Below are 17157 nucleotides of genomic sequence, written 5' to 3'. Positions count from 1 at the left end.
GTGGACATTCACACCTTGTCGCAGCCAAACACCTCCGCTCCCTGTTTTGATCATGTATGGTTGGACATTCGCACCTTTTCTCACCCGCTTTTTGCAAACTATGGTCGGCCATTCACAGCTTCCTCTCCACCATACTTGTATGGTGGGATATTCACACCCACTTGCATCCGAAGACCTCCGCCCCCACTTTTGTTGATATTTAGTCGGTCATTCACCCCTTACCCGTTTTCTTGCCGCCAAACACCTCTGATCTCGCTTTTGATTATGTAAGATTGGGCATTCAGACCTTGCTTTTCCTGCTTTTCACCAACTATATATATAACATTCACACCTTCTTGCAGCCGAACACTTCCGCTCCACCTTTTAGGTATCTATCACACCTTTTTTTTTCACCGCATTTTATAGATTATGGTTGGAAATTCTCGACCACTCATCCGAAGACCTCTCCTCCCGCTTTTGTTAATATATTTGAACTTTAGTCAGACATTCACACCTACTTGCAGCCGAACACCACCTCTCTAGCTTTTGATGATGTATGGTCCAGCATTCTTACCGTTTCTAACACATTTTTCAGCAATTATGGTAGGACATTCACACCTTCTTGCAGCTGAACACCTCCTCTCCCACTTATGATCATGTGTGGATTGATTTTCGAAAATTTTCTTTCATGTTTTCTAGCAATTAAAAATGGACATTTAGACCTTCTTGCAGCTGAACACCTCCGCTCCCGATTTTGATCATACATTGTCAGGCATTCGCACCTTGTCTTACCCGCTTTTTACAAAATTTAGTCGAACATTCACACCTTTTTGCAGCCGAACACAGTTTTTTGCAGCCGAATTTGGGCATTCGAACCTTTTCATACCCACTTTTTACCAACTATGGTCGGACATTCACACCGTCTTACAGCGGAACACCTCCGCTCCCTCTTTTGATGGTGTATGTTCGAGCATTCGAACCTTTTCTTACCCGCTTTTTACAAACTATGCTCGGACATTCAAACCTTCTTGTAGCCGAACACATCCACTCCTGCTTTTGATGATGTATGGTTGGGCATTCGAACCTACTTGTTGCCCGCTTTTCATTAATTATGGGTGGACATTCACACCTTGTCGCAGCCAAACACCTCCGCTCCCTGTTTTGATCATGTATGGTTGGACATTCGCACCTTTTCTCACCCGCTTTTTGCAAACTATGGTCGGCCATTCACAGCTTCCTCTCCACCATACTTGTATGGTGGGATATTCACACCCACTTGCATCCGAAGACCTCCGCCCCCACTTTTGTTGATATTTAGCCGATCATTCGCACCTTACCTGCTTTTGGCAAACTATGGCCTTCTTGCAGCCAAAAACCTCTGATCTCGCTTTTGATGATGTAAGGTTGGGCATTCAGACCTTGCTTCACCTGCTTTTCACCAAATATAGTCGGACATTCACAGCTTCTTGCAGCCGAACACTTCCGCTCCACCTTTTAGTTTTCTATGGGGCATTCACACCTTTTTTTACACCGCATTTTATAAAAACACCACAGGAACACCGTATTGAGGCTTTGTTCTGACCGCTCATTCGGTGTCGCGTTTCTTTCAAGCAATTCTCCTGGTTAGCCCGCACTCGGCTCGCTCCCAGAGCCGTGTTAAAGTCTGCTTCGCATTCACTCTCTTTTCTCAGCAGATTAAAAGAAACTTCCATCCTGCACCGCTGTTTGCTTTTTCACAAGAGCAGAGGAGAGCGCACCGTTCCCAGCGGCACTGCAGTACCGGGTCGATGCTTGGAGTGAACGGAGCAAGCTCCTTTTTCAACTCCTATTGATAAAAATCCATTTAATATGTAGTCCTTGCATAGACATATCACATATTAAACTGATAAGTACAGATACTACACTTGATCTTAGCCAAAAGGCTAGAACCAGAATCATTCTTCAGGAATCCGAAAATAAGCTCTATTTTATGAGTTATGCACGAATTCGGATTCTCCTATAAAACGAATTCCTTAACTCAAACCAAGTTAAGACTGCTTTGTCCTTCATATTTATTCATGTCTAATCAAGTTTCAACGATAAACAACGTTGTACTTTGTAGAATGAGAAAGAACTTCTTCAGCAATAAGCATCTCTCGACATATGACGAAGTACAGATTTTGCTATAAAATGAATTCCTTCTATCAGCCTGACTTAAAACTGTTTGTCCTCCTTATTTATCCACTTCAAATCAAGTTTCAACAAATAAAAAAATGTTGTAGTTTGAGAAAGTACAACTTAATCTTCAGCAATCAGTATAAAAAGAGGTGCAAATGCCAACCATACATACCTAAAAGGTGGTAATCGAGCTGTAGCAGCTTCGGTAAAAGAGTATAAGTTGAAGAGTTTGTGAATAAAGGTGTGCGCACACATAGTGTGCTGTACGAAAATAGGCAGGGAGCAATGCCGGCTGGGGTATATGTTCTTGTATGTTGTCTGACTGTTTGATTTGAATGTGTTGTGTAAGTGTCCTGTTGAATGTTACATGTTTGGGCTTTGACACGCTTCACTGTGGTTGTTAACTGTGTGGTGTGTCCTGAAATGTTATATGTTTGGGCTGTGTGACATGCTTAATGCTTGTCAGTAGCTACCCACTTATTCATATATAGCAACTGACAACATAAGAAGTCCGGACATACTTTGATAGTAGTTGTAGAAGTATCCTTATTGATAATAGATCACTAATTCATAGTGATAGAACAGTAGATGAACAGGTGCTTGCACATGTCTCACGAAAATAAAATGGGTGTATCATTGCTGATGGCAGAGCAATACTGCCAAACTTATGAGTTCTTGTGGCAAACTTGATTCAGTGTCTTGACGTGTATACGCTGTTTCGCTGACTTGATTGTCACAAGAAACAAAGTGTGTTTGATAAGATCCGACCATTTTATTACGGGAGGATCAGTATGTATGGATTCTGATGTGACTGATAAACCCATTCGTATCTTAAGCATAATCTAATACATGAGACAACGCCCTGGCACACGATAAAAAAAAAAAAGAGAGAGAGCGGTTTTGTGTCCCCACAGTCCATAATGTAGAAAAGAGAGAAAAAAGCCTTTCTGATTTGGTGTGTGTGCTCATAGTGCAGAGTGTAGAGAAAAGAAAGCCGTTTTGGTGTCACGGGTGTTGTGACTTACACACACACATTTCTAAATTGAGAAAGGAAATTATTTTAGAGGAAGCACTAGAGTTTAGATCCCACATTTGTTGATAGGCATTCATTTATTTCTTCACTTCTGATGAAGTTTCAACAATAAACAACAAACTTTGTATTATGAGAAAGAACCAGAATCATTCTTCAGGAATCCGAAAATAAGCTCTATTTTATGAGTTATGCACGAATTCGGATTCTCCTATAAAACGAATTCCTTAACTCAAACCAAGTTAAGACTGCTTTGTCCTTCATATTTATTCATGTCTAATCAAGTTTCAACGATAAACAACGTTGTACTTTGTAGAATGAGAAAGAACTTCTTCAGCAATAAGCATCTCTCGACATATGACGAAGTACAGATTTTGCTATAAAATGAATTCCTTCTATCAGCCTGACTTAAAACTGTTTGTCCTCCTTATTTATCCACTTCAAATCAAGTTTCAACAAATAAAAAAATGTTGTAGTTTGAGAAAGTACAACTTAATCTTCAGCAATCAGTATAAAAAGAGGTGCAAATGCCAACCATACATACCTAAAAGGTGGAGCGGAAGTATTCAGCTGCAAGTAGGTGTGAATGTTCGACTATAATTTGTAAAAAGCGGGTAAGAAAAGGTTCGAATGCCCGACTATATATTAACAAAAGCGGGAGGAGAGGTCTTCGGATGAGAGTGGGTGAGAATTTCCAACCATAATCTATAAAATACGGTGAAAAAAAATATGTGAATGCCTCATAGAACACTAAAAGCGGAAGTGTTCGGCTGCAAGAAGGTGTGAATGTCCGACTATATTTGGTGAAAAGCAGGTGAAGCAAGGTCTGAATGCCCAACCTTACATCATCAAAAGCGAGATCAGAGGTGTTTGGCTGCAAGAAGGCCATAGTTTTCCAAAAGCGGGTAAGGTGCGAATGTCCGACTAAATATCAATAAAATTTGGGGCGGAGGTCTTCGGATGCAAGTGGGTGTGAATATTCCACCATACAAGTATGGTGGAGAGGAAGCTGTGAATAGCCGACCATAGTTTGGAAAAAGCGGGTAAGAAAAGGTTTGAATGCCCGAACATACACCATCAAAAGAGGGAGCGGAGGTGTTCCGCTGTACGAAGGTGTGAATGTCCGACCATAGTTGGTAAAAAGCGGGTAAGAAAAGGTTAAAATACCCGACTGTACACAATCAATAGCGGGAGCGGAGTTGTTCGGCTACAAGAAGGTGTGAAAGTCCGACCATGGTTTGTAAAAAGCGGGTAAGAAAAGGTGCGAATGTCCGACAATGTATGATCAAAAGAGAGAGCGGAGGTTTTCGGATACAAGAAGGTTTGAATGTCCCACCATAGTTTGTAAAAAGCGGGTAAGAAAAGGTTCGAATGCCCGACTATACACCATCAAAAGCGGGAGCAGAGGTGTTCCGCTGTAAGACGGTGTGAATGTCCGACCATAGTTGGTAAAAAGCAGGTAAGAAAAGGTTAAAATACCCGACTGTACACAATCAATAGCGGGAGCGGAGTTGTTCGGCTACAAGAAGGTGTGAAAGTCCGACCATGGTTTGTAAAAACCGGGAAGAAAAGGCTCGAAAGCCCGACTATACACCATCAAAAAGAAGGTTTGAATGTCCATCAATAATTGCTTTACAACAAGAAAGTAAATTTTCGAATATCAAACCGCACATGATCATAAGCGGGAGAGGAGGTGTTCGGCTGCAAGAAGGTGTGAATGTCTACCCATAATTCATGAAAAATGGGTAAAACAAAGGTGCGAATGCCTAACAATACATTATCAAAAGCAGGTGTGAATGTCAGATCATAATTTAAAATACATCATATCACGTAGTAAAGTTTTGCATGCTATTTCCGTCCTAGAGCAAAGATATTTCTCTCAGAATATAGGAACTTATGTTCATCAGTAGTGACGTCAGGGGAGTTTGATTGTCCTCCAAAGTTAAGTGGAAACCACGTTTACTGTATGTCTGCATCAGGCCAGGTTGTGAAGGAGAAAATGACAATGCCCATTGCGTGTTGTCACTCCCGATGAGCTCTCCTTCAAACACTCATTTTTGTTATCAGAGTTGTGTCCCATTAACCTGATGGGCTGTGATCTCATGTGTAAATTAGGCATTATTTTAACTTCTACACCAGAGGGTGTTAAGGTTATGTTACAGCCTGACAAAGTTTTCACAGCAGTGCAGTTTGATTCATCGGCACTTACATATGCTTATGAGTGGAAACTTCCCAGCTCTCCTTTTTCACAACAACTAGTGGAAGAAGCAAAAGCGTTAGTTTCACCCCTTTCTGATTTCATGCAACCTACTGATTTGCACTGCACATCACACATTTCTTTGGGGCCTGACAATGACTATGAGAAGAAGTGAAAAAATATGTGCGCCTACTTTATTGGCTGTGTCGCTCACTCCAGAGCACTTCGATTTTTTTAATGTTTGTGGTACTCGCCCTCACATTTCCTTGGCCAAACGTACACACAGGCAGTGACAAGGTGTGGGAGAGTTTGTTGCTACATGTCAGAAAGAAATGGAGTGGACCGTTTCACCTGCTGATCCAAATTTTATGTTTTCTGAACGATTGTCAGCATACAAAAAAACATTTTTGAGTACAATGCATTGTCAAAGATCTGTGGACTTAATTCCTACCACAGAATCACATTTTGAAGCATGTTTTTTATCTGAAACAGATTTGTCTTCGATACCCATGTTGGCTGAAGTGCAAATATGATGTGGGGTTGATAAAAGGCTGTGAACCAGTAATTGTCACCCCTAAATCAGACTTTTGTCCATGTAAAAAACAATACCCTTTTAAGCCTGAAGCAATTAAAGGGATTAAACCTGTTTTTCAATCTTTTCAGAAAACAGGCGTTATTGTTCCTTTTGAAAATTCACCTGTGCTTACTCCATTGATTCCTGTTAAAAAGATTAAAGATGCTGGCCAGCCAGATGAATGGCGTTTTGTACAGGACCTCCAAGCGGTGAATGCTAAAGTTCAGCCACATGCTCCTACTGTGCCCAACCCACACACTATTTTGTCTCAAATTACATCAGATGCACAGTTTTTCTCAGTGGTTGACTTGTCGCCAGTGCACCCTGATAGCCCATTTTGGTTTGCTTTTTAGTTTGAAGGGAGATCTTGGACTTTTACCCGGTTATGCCAGGGGTACTGTGAAAGTCCCACTATTTACAATGCTGCCCTCAAAGCTAGTCTGGATTAACTTCAATCAGCCACAGGCTCTGCTCTTTTGCAGTATGTGGATGACATCCTTTTATGTAGTCCATCTAAACAACAGTGTGAAAAAGACAGTGAATCTGTTGAAACATCTTCATTCTTATGGCCATAAAGCCAGCCTTTCTAATTTACAGTTTGTACAGGACGAAGTCACCTTTTTGGGTCATGTGATTTCTAAGGATGGGCGCTCACTTTCTCCTAAACGTGTTGCTGCAGTTCAGATCATTCCTAAACCGGTTACTAAAAAACAGCTTATGTCATTCTTAGGTATAACATCTTACTGCAGGAACTTTATTCCTAACTACTCTTTTCTCGAAGCTCTCTTAGGTGCTCTTATCCATGGTAAAGGCCTCCAGTCAGCTGATCGTGTTCCATGGACTCCTGAGGCTGAATCAGCCTTTAGTCAGCTTAAGCTGGCTCTTCAAACAGCACCAACACTTGGCATTCCAGATCCTCATAAACCTTTCATACAGGCAGTTGATGAGAAGCATGACATCTGTTCTTATGCAGGAACATGGGGCAGGCAAAGGCCAGTGGCTCATTTCTCAGCAAAACTGGACTCTGTGGCTGCAGGCCTGCCTGGTTGTCTTCGTGTTGTTGCAGCTGCAGAGAAAGCTGTCCTGGCCTCCCAAGATATTGTGGGCTACGCTAATTTGACTGTTTTGGTTCCTCATGCTGTTGCCATTATTCTTCTCGAGCAGAAAACTTCACATCTTTCAACTGCTCGTTGGCTCAGATACACCTCTGTGATATGCCAAATGTCACTGTTAAACGTTGTACTGTTCTGAATCCTGCTACTTTGCTTCCGACTCCTGAGGATGGGGAGCCTCATGACTGTGAAGCTGTTTTGGAACAAGTTTGTACACCCCGACCTGTCTTTTAGAGACTCCTCTTCCAAACTCTGACATGATTCTTTTTGTAGATGGATCAGCTTTGCGTGATCCAGCCACAGGTACTAACTGTGTTTGGTTTGCAGTATGTTCTTCACATGACACTTTGTTGTCTGGTTCTCTTCCTAAACATTTCTCTGCTCAAACTACTGAGCTTATTGCACTTACTGAAGCTTGTAAGTTGGCAGCTGGTAAGTCTGTCACTATTTACACAGATTCCAGATATGCTTTTGGTGTTGTTCATGACTTTGGTGCGCTGTGGAAACACAGGCATTTCCTTAAATCAGATGGTAAAACTATTCTGAACTCCAAGCAGGTTTCTGATCTTCTTGATGTGATCCTTTTGCCTACAGCAATCTCGGTCTGTAAGTGTGCGGCTCACACTAACTCAGACGATCCTGTTGCTTGTGGCAATGCCAGAGCTGATGCTGCAGCTAAGCAAGCAGCTAAATCTTTTCCTGTTTTCGCTTCCCTCTCTTTGCAGGCAGAAGACTCCCTCACAGATCTCCATGCTTTGCAAACTTTTGCCTCTGCAGATGAAATTTGGTCCTCTGGACGCATTTGGTCCTCTGTGGGTGCAACTCATATGGATGGTGTTTGGATGGGACCTGATGGTAAACCCTGTCTACCTAAACATTTTTTTCCTCATTTTTCAAAATTGACACATGGGTTGGACCATGTGTCAAAAGGGGGGATGCTGAATGCACTCACTGCTCAGTGGTTCACAAAAGGGTTCAGTTCATATGCGCAAAAATACTGTCAGTCATGTATGGTTTGTGCCACACATAATGTAGGAAAGGCATTACACACATCGCAAGTTGCACACCCTCCACCAGAGAAACCTTTTGAACATTTGATGATGGATTTTGTTGAACTCACACCAGCTGAAGGAAAGAAATATGCACTAGTAATAGTGGACGTGTTTAGTAAATGGGTTGAAGTTTTCCCTGCAAAACATGCAAACAGTAATGCAGTGACTAAAGCACTGCTAAACAGAAATCATTCCTAGATGGGGCATTCCAGAGAAGATCAGCAGTGATAATGGCACACATTTTGTAAACACTGCATTGACTGAGGTTGGTAAATTCCTGGGAATAACCTTGCGCACACACTGTGCTTATCATCCACAGAGTGGAGGTGCTGTGGAAAGAGAAAATGGTACATTAAAGTCCAAGTTAGCCAAATGTTGTGAAGAAACAGGTCTGCCATGGACAAAAGTATTACCTATTGTGCTTACCTACATGAGAATGAGAATCAGAGCTCAAGTGAATCTCAGCCCATTTGAAATTTTATTTGGCAGACCTCCTAACCTGGGATTGGGACCTGTAACCAGACCCCTCCCTTCCACAACTGTTTGTGATGATGCTATGTTGTCTTACTGTCGAAACCTTTCCACTGTTCTATCTCAAGTTTCACAGACAGTAAAAGCAGCCCTTCCAGCCACAGAAAACACACCACTCCAACCAGATGACAGGTGGTGAAGGAACTTCGCAGGAAACATTGGAAGTCCAAACGTTGGCAAGGCCCGTTCCAGGTACTACTGGTCACTCATACAGCTGTTAAAGTTGCAGAGAGAGCAACCTGGATTCATGCCAGTCACTGTAAGAAGGTACCAGAACCAGTAGATGACTTCCACCCTGACATACATCAGCCTAACCAACACGCCCGGAAGGACAAAGATAAGAGTCAGCAGTAAAAGCTGTACTCCACCGGTGTGTTAAGTGCTAGTAACCTCTGACACCGAAGATTGAAACATCCTTACTGAGACCTGCGATGAAGGTGATCATACACATGCTGTGAACCATGGCAGAAACTGTTTGTTGTTTGTACTTTCTTATTTGTAACCAGCATGTGCACATTGTACACATTCGTCCTGTACAAACTGTAACTTAGAAAGGCTGGCTTTATGGCCATAAGAATGAAGATGTTTCAACAGATTCACTGTCTTTTTCACACTGTTGTTTAGATGGACTACATAAAAGGATGTCATCCACATACTGCAAAAGAGCAGAGCCTGTGGTTGATTGAAGTTAATCCAGACTAGCTTTGAGGGCAGCATTGTAAATAGTGGGACTTTCACAGTACCCCTGGCATAACCGGGTAAAAGTCCAAGATCTCCCTTCAAACTAAAAAGCAAACCAAAATGGGCTATCAGGGTGCACTGGCGACAAGTCAACCACTGAGAAAAACTGTGCATCTGATGTAATTTGAGACAAAATAGTGTGTGGGTTGGGCACAGTAGGAGCATGTGGCTGAACTGCAGCATTCACCGCTTGGAGGTCCTGTACAAAACGCCATTCATCTGGCTGGCCAGCATCTTTAATCTTTTTAACAGGAAACAATGGAGTAAGCACAGGTGAATTTTCAAAAGGAACAATAACGCCTGTTTTCTGAAAATATTGAAAAACAGGTTTAATCCCTTTAATTGCTTCAGGCTTAAAAGGGTATTGTTTTTTACATGGACAAAAGTCTGATTTAGGGGTGACAATTACTGGTTCACAGCCTTTTATCAACCCCACATCATATTTGCTCTTAACCCAAAGATCATTGGGCACTTCAGCCAACATGGGTATCGAAGACAAATCTGTTTCAGATAAAAAACATGCTTCAAAATGTGATTCTGTGGTAGGAATTAAGTCCACAGTTCTTTGACAATGCATTGTACTCAAAAATGTTTATTTGTATGCTGACAATCGTTCAGAAAACATAAAATTTGGATCAGCAGGTGAAACGGTCCACTCCATTTCTTTCTGACATGTAGCAACAAACTCTCCCACACCTTGTCACTGCCAGTGTGTACGTTTGGCCAAGGAAATGTGAGGGCGAGTACCACAAACATTAAAAAATCGAAGTGCTCTGGAGTGAGCGACACAGCCAATAAAGTAGGCGCACATATTTTTTCACTTCTTCTCATAGCCCCAAAGAAATGTGTGATGTGCAGTGCAAATCAGTAGGTTGCATGAAATCAGAAAGGGGTGAAACTAACGCTTTTGCTTCTTCCACTAGTTGTTGTGAAAAAGGAGAGCTGGGAAGTTTCCACTCATAAGCATATGTAAGTGCCGATGAATCAAACTGCACTGCTGTGAAAACTTTGTCAGGCTGTAACATAACCTTAACACCCTCTGGTGTAGAAGTTAAAATAATGCCTAATTTACACATGAGATCACAGCCCATCAGGTTAATGGGACACAACTCTGATAACAAAAATGAGTGTTTGAAGGAGAGCTCATCGGGAGTGACAACACGCAATGGGCATTGTCATTTTCTCCTTCACAACCTGGCCTGATGCAGACATACAGTAAACGTGGTTTCCACTTAACTTTGGAGGACAATCAAACTCCCCTGACGTCACTACTGATGAACATAATTTCCTATATTCTGAGAGAAATATCTTTGCTCTAGGACGGAAATAGCATGCAAAACTTTACTACGTGAATCACAGTCGGCAAGCGTTTCTTCACTACACAGAGCAGGAAAAATGTGTGAGTGTGTTTGTGCTATCACCCATTAGTGGAGGCTCCGCTGCCGCGTGACGTCCAGAACCTGCCTCCCACCCTCAGTCAGCCTTTTGCCCAATTTCATCACTTTTCAGCTGTCCAGTCTGGCCACAGTAAAAACAAATATTCGGATCATAGCTCTGGCGTGGCCCATTTCGACCTCCACTCCCACACGTCCACGTCTTCGACTTCGGCCTCGTCCTCTGTTTACACACACTGCGGAATACATGGTCATGGCTGCCAAATGCAGCTCCTTTTCACACTTGTCCCTTTTGGTTGTCTTACGCGTCTCAACTTGGTTATGAGCATGGCGAGCATATCGGCGAACGTCAGCCAAACGAGGACCCTCACACCATCCCACGTAAATGTTCTTTACTTCAGTGGCGACATCTGGCATGAGGCCTTTAATTATTGCATCGCAAACTGTGGCCTTCTCTCAGCCAAACACCTCTGATCTCGCTTTTCATGATGTAAGTTCCTGCGTATGCTGCCGCTTACCTGGATGACGTCATCATCCATAGCAACAGCTAGGCGGAGCATGTTCAGCAGATGGCGGCAGTGCTGGAGTCACTGCGGCAGGCGGGGCTCACGGCCAACCCAAAGAAGTGTGCAGTTGGATGGAGGGAGGTACGGTATCTGGGGTACCACTTGGGCGGCGGACAGGTGCGTCCACAGGTAGACAAGACAGCAGCGATTGCAGCCTGCCCAAAACCTAAGATCAAGAAAGAGGTGAGGCGGTTTTTGGGGCTGGCCGGATATTACCGGCGATTTATTCCCAACTTCGCGAAAAGGTGCCTCTGATCCGGTCCGGTGGACGAAGCAGTGCCAGGTGTCACTTGAGAGGGTAAAGCAGACCCTCTGTGGGGAGCCTCTTCTCCACACACCTAACTCCTCTCTCCCATTTGTCCTGCAGACTGATGCATCGGGAAGGGGGTCGGGGGCTGTTCTTTCCCAGCAGGTGCGGGGCGTTGACCGCCCAGTGCTTTACATCAGCCAGAAACTATCCGAGAGGGAGACCAGATACACTAACACTAACTTTATGAATAGTGCTGAAAATTAGGTAAATCTAATCCACCACTGTCCTTGGTCTTCTGTAAGGTTTTTAAACTAATACGTGGTGGTTTGTTTTTCCACAGAAATTTGGAGATGCATGAACCTAGTGACTTAAACCAAGTAGCAGATGGTTTTATGGGGATCATTGAGAACAAATAGTTACCTTTTGGTAGTATCATCATTTTAATGGTTGTAACTCTCCCCATAAGTGATATAGGTAAGGACTTCAAACGAGAGAGATCGTCCTCTACTGTCTTTAATAATTGCACATAATTTAGCTTTGTTAGCTCTGAAAGCCTGGAGGAAATGTTTATGCCTAAATATCTAATATTTCCTGACTGTAAAGTGATCGCAGGTATATTCTGGTCCCTATAGTTAATGGGCAGAACTGTGGTCTTAGACCAATTACACACAAGTAGTCAGAAAGTGCTGAGAATTTATTTATGAGTGTGATCGTGTGAGTGAGAGACGTCTGTGAGTTCTGAAGGAAAAGTAATACATCATCAGCATAAAGACTTATTTTATGCTCAATATTTTGGGGTTGGATGCCTTTAATATTTCTATCTTGTCTGATAGCAGCTGCTAAAGGTTCGATGAAAATAGCAAAAAGTGAGGGCGAAAGTGGGCAACCCTGTCTTGTACCTCTCTGCAGACTGAAGCTTGGAGAAGTTTGATCATTTGTCCTGACACTTGCACTTGGGGAGTCAGTTATTTTCTTTTGAGGAGATAAGAGGCTTTAATAATAATATCTTGCAAGAGAGAACAACACAGTACAGAATACAGAGTTGCTCTGACCACTGAAGCAAAAACACACAGTTATATTGCCCACTCATCACGTCATCTGTTTTTGGGTATAGTTGATTGTTCTTCTAACTTTCCTCCCCAACCATTAGTTGAGGTTACCCAGACACACTCGTAAATACCAGCCTAACCCTGTCCCCCCTAAAGTGCAGCTATCTCATATTAACAAGCCCACCATTGTAAAGAGGAATTTAAGAAAACAGGGCAGGGTGGTACCTTGCAGCTCAGTCATTTGCAGGTTATACACAGTAACACTCAATACAATGCATATAAGAATTATTTTCCATTACATTCCTCCCTTTTGATTATAATAATACCATTATATTAATCAACTCAAAAGAAACAAGGAAAATAATAACTTTATCTGTAAAACATCAGCCTGCATTTGCACACAACGTGAGTTTAAAATGCAGGCATCATAGTGATAAAGGGTCCAATGATAAACAATCAAAACATGAACAATTAAATATGATTATCTTCATGCCTCTCTAAGTCAGCGTCACTAGAGGAAAAATTTTGAAAGCAAAAAAGTTCTTTGAGTCATTTGAATCATTTGGTGAGATACATACAATGAGGCCTTTCACACAGGGAAAAATACAGCAGCCCTGTATTATTGCTTCCTGTGAAATCAAGATACAATGTGCACATGCTGGTTACAAATAAGAAAATACAAACAACAAACAGTTTCTTCCATGGTTCACAGCATGTGTATGATCATCTTCATCGCAGGTCTCAGTAAGGATGTTTCAATCTTCGGTGTCAGAGGTTACTAGCACTTAACACACCGGTGGAGTACAGCTTTTACTGCTGACTCTTATCTTTGTCCTTCCGGGCGTGTTGGTTAGGCTGATGTATGTCAGGGTGGAAGTCATCTACTGGTTCTGGTACCTTCTTACAGTGACTGGCATGAATCCACGTTGCCGAACACAACCTCTCTCGCTTTTGATGATGTATGGACCGGCATTCTTACCTTTTCTAACACATTTTTCAGCAATTATGGTCGGAGATTCACACCTACTCACAGCCGAACAACTCTGCTCCCGCATTTGATGGTGTATAGTCGGGCATTCTCACCCTTTCTCATCAGCTTTTTGCAAATTATGATCTGACATTCACACCTACTTGCAGTCGAACAGCTCTGCTCCCGCTTTTGATTATGTTTGGTTGGATATTCGAACCTTTTCTTAACTTCTTTTTACATATTTTGGTTGGACGTTCACACCTTCTTGTAGCCGAACACTTCCACTCCTGCTTTTGATGATGTATGGTTGGGCATTCACACCTTTTTTTTGCCCATTTTTCAGGAATTATGGGTAGACATTCACACCTTGCAGCTGAACACCTCCTATCCCACTTATGATCATGTGCGGTTTGATTTTCGAAAAGTTTCTTTCATGTTTTCTAGCAATTATTGATGGACATGTAGACCTTCTTGCAGCTGAACACCTCCGCTCCCGCATTTGATCATACATTGTCAGGCATTCGCACCTTGTCTTACCCACTTTTTACAAACTTTAGTCGAACAGTCACACCTTTTTGCAGCCGAACACCACCTCTCCCGCTTTTGATGATGTATGGTCCAGCATTCTTACCTTTTCTAACACATTCTTCAGCAATTATGGTCGGACATTCACACCTACTCAGAGCCGAACATCTCCGCTCCCGCATTTGATGGTGTATAGTCGGGCATTCTCACCCTTTCTCATCAGCTTTTTACAAATTATGATCTGACATTCACACCTGCTTTTGATAATGTATTGTTAGGCATTCGCACCTTTTTTTTACCCATTTTTCATGAATTATGGGTAGACATTCACACCTTCTTGCAGCCGAACACCTCCTCTCCCGCTTATGATCATGTGCGGTTTGATATTCGAAAATTTACTTTCTTGTTTTAAAGCAATTATTGATGGACATTCAAACCTTCTTTTTGATGGTGTATAGTCGGGCTTTCGAGCCTTTTCTTCCCGGTTTTTACAAACCATGGTCGGACTTTCACACCTTCTTGTAGCCGAACAACTCCGCTCCCGCTATTGATTGTGTACAGTCGGGTATTTTAACCTTTTCTTACCCTCTTTTTACCAACTATGGTTGGACATTCACACCGTCTTACAGCGGAACACCTCTGCTCCCGCTTTTGATGGTGTATAGTCGGGCATTCGAACCTTTTCTTACCCGCTTTTTACAAACTATGGTGGGACATTCAAACCTTCTTGTATCCGAAAACCTCCGCTCTCTCTTTTGATCATACATTGTCGGACATTCGCACCTTTTCTTACCCGCTTTTTACAAACCATGGTCGGACTTTCACACCTTCTTGTAGCCGAACAACTCCGCTCCCGCTATTGATTGTGTACAGTCGGGTATTTTAACCTTTTCTTACCCGCTTTTTACCAACTATGGTCGGACATTCACACCTTCGTACAGCGGAACACCTCCGCTCCCTCTTTTGATGGTGTATGTTCGGGCATTCAAACCTTTTCTTACCCGCTTTTTCCAAACTATGGTCGGCTATTCACAGCTTCCTCTCCACCATACTTGTATGGTGGAATATTCACACCCACTTGCATCCGAAGACCTCCGCCCCAAATTTTGTTGATATTTAGTCGGACATTCGCACCTTACCCGCTTTTGGAAAACTATGGCCTTCTTGCAGCCAAACACCTCTGATCTCGCTTTTGATGATGTAAGGTTGGGCATTCAGACCTTGCTTCACCTGCTTTTCACCAAATATAGTCGGACATTCACACCTTCTTGCAGCCGAACACTTCCGCTTTTAGTGTTCTATGAGGCATTCACATATTTTTTTTCACCGTATTTTATAGATTATGGTTGGAAATTCTCACCCACTCTCATCCGAAGACCTCTCCTCCCGCTTTTGTTAATATATAGTCGGGCATTCGAACCTTTTCTTACCCGCTTTTTACAAATTATAGTCGAACATTCACACCTACTTGCAGCTGAATACTTCCGCTCCACCTTTTAGGTATGTATGGTTGGCATTTGCACCTCTTTTTATACTGATTGCTGAAGATTAAGTTGTACTTTCTCAAACTACAACATTTTTTTATTTGTTGAAACTTGATTTGAAGTGGATAAATAAGGAGGACAAACAGTTTTAAGTCAGGCTGATAGAAGGAATTCATTTTATAGCAAAATCTGTACTTCGTCATATGTCGAGAGATGCTTATTGCTGAAGAAGTTCTTTCTCATTCTACAAAGTACAACGTTGTTTATCGTTGAAACTTGATTAGACATGAATAAATATGAAGGACAAAGCAGTCTTAACTTGGTTTGAGTTAAGGAATTCGTTTTATAGGAGAATCCGAATTCGTGCATAACTCATAAAATAGAGCTTATTTTCGGATTCCTGAAGAATGATTCTGGTTCTTTCTCATAATACAAAGTTTGTTGTTTATTGTTGAAACTTCATCAGAAGTGAAGAAATAAATGAATGCCTATCAACAAATTGACCTTCTGTTGACCTTCGGGGAGGTGAGTATCTTCACTAGACTCACCTGTCTGCTCTTCCTCCTCATTTAGCGTAGCTCCACCCTCTGCCTGTGAATTCTCACAGACTTCAACACTGAGTGGTGAGGCCTCTACAGGCCCCTCCCCTTTTTGCTCCTCACTTCCAATCCAAGCTTTTGGCGGGAAGTTTGAATTTATTGGGTCAACCTCTTCACTTTGTTCACCAACTGCCACCTTTGGTCCTTCTCTTTGTTGGCTTGACTGTGGCTTTACCGTCTTTAATTTGTTTGCAAAAGATTTAGGGCAATCTCTGAAGAGGTGATTTAATTCTCCACAGAGATTACATTTCCTGCCATTTGGACACTCTCCAAAAGTTTGCCCAATTTCTCTGCTCTTCCCACATAACACCTTGGTACAAGCCTCAACCAGGTGCCCATGCTCACCACACTTGCGGCAGAACTTGGGCTGCCCCTGGTAGTGGATGTAACCTCGGTTTTCAAGGTGGCCAGAGTGTCGCCCACCCGCTGCACTGAGCACTCTTCAGCCCTTTTAAATGGTATAACTTTGCACTCCCGCACGCTCCAGCAAGCACCATTCAAGCAACAACTTTGCACTCCAGCTTCGAACATCGGCACAGTCGCAACAAGTAAGGCGACTCTACTCAGAGAAGTCACTCTGCACAGTAAGAAGATTTCTTTTGCACAGACAGAAAGGGCTTCACCCGCAAAGGTAAAGCCTGCCAAAAATAGAAACAACTCATTAGTGCTGCTCTCCACAGAAATCTTTAGTAAAAGGCGAAAGACTTGTACGTTATGAAGAGAAACCAGAGTACGATTATCCATCACTGCGGGAGCAGGGCATCAGGCTAGTTGGCATAGCCACCTTACCCATGGTGAGCTTTGCTTGGTTGAGACGCTAGCTCCCCCCCCTTGCTCCTCGGCTGACCAAGTAGGAACATAATTTGTAAAAAGTGGGTAAGAAAAGGTTCGAATGTCCGACTAAATATTAACAAAAGCGGGAGGAGAGGTCTTCGGATGAGAGTGGA

The 17157-nt window shown here is 42.6% G+C and overlaps 2 non-coding genes across 2 annotated transcripts; both read right to left on the bottom strand.

The window, feature by feature from the left end:
• Positions 1-1725: 1725 nt before the first annotated feature.
• LOC140276154 (U2 spliceosomal RNA) lies at positions 1726-1912 on the bottom strand. Its single transcript, XR_011908834.1, has one exon. It is a non-coding gene; the product is annotated as a U2 spliceosomal RNA (small nuclear RNA).
• A 14918-nt stretch (positions 1913-16830) lies between these two features.
• LOC140276376 (U5 spliceosomal RNA) lies at positions 16831-16944 on the bottom strand. Its single transcript, XR_011908975.1, has one exon. It is a non-coding gene; the product is annotated as a U5 spliceosomal RNA (small nuclear RNA).
• Positions 16945-17157: the final 213 nt, after the last annotated feature.

The sequence above is a fragment of the Leuresthes tenuis genome, unplaced genomic scaffold, assembly GCF_036924035.1.
Source record: "Leuresthes tenuis unplaced genomic scaffold, fLeuTen1.0.hap1 SCAF_18, whole genome shotgun sequence".
In the NCBI taxonomy this organism is placed as follows: Eukaryota; Metazoa; Chordata; class Actinopteri; order Atheriniformes; family Atherinopsidae; genus Leuresthes; species Leuresthes tenuis.
Note: the sequence above shows the minus strand (reverse complement) of the source record. Positions and strands in the feature narration are given on the sequence as shown.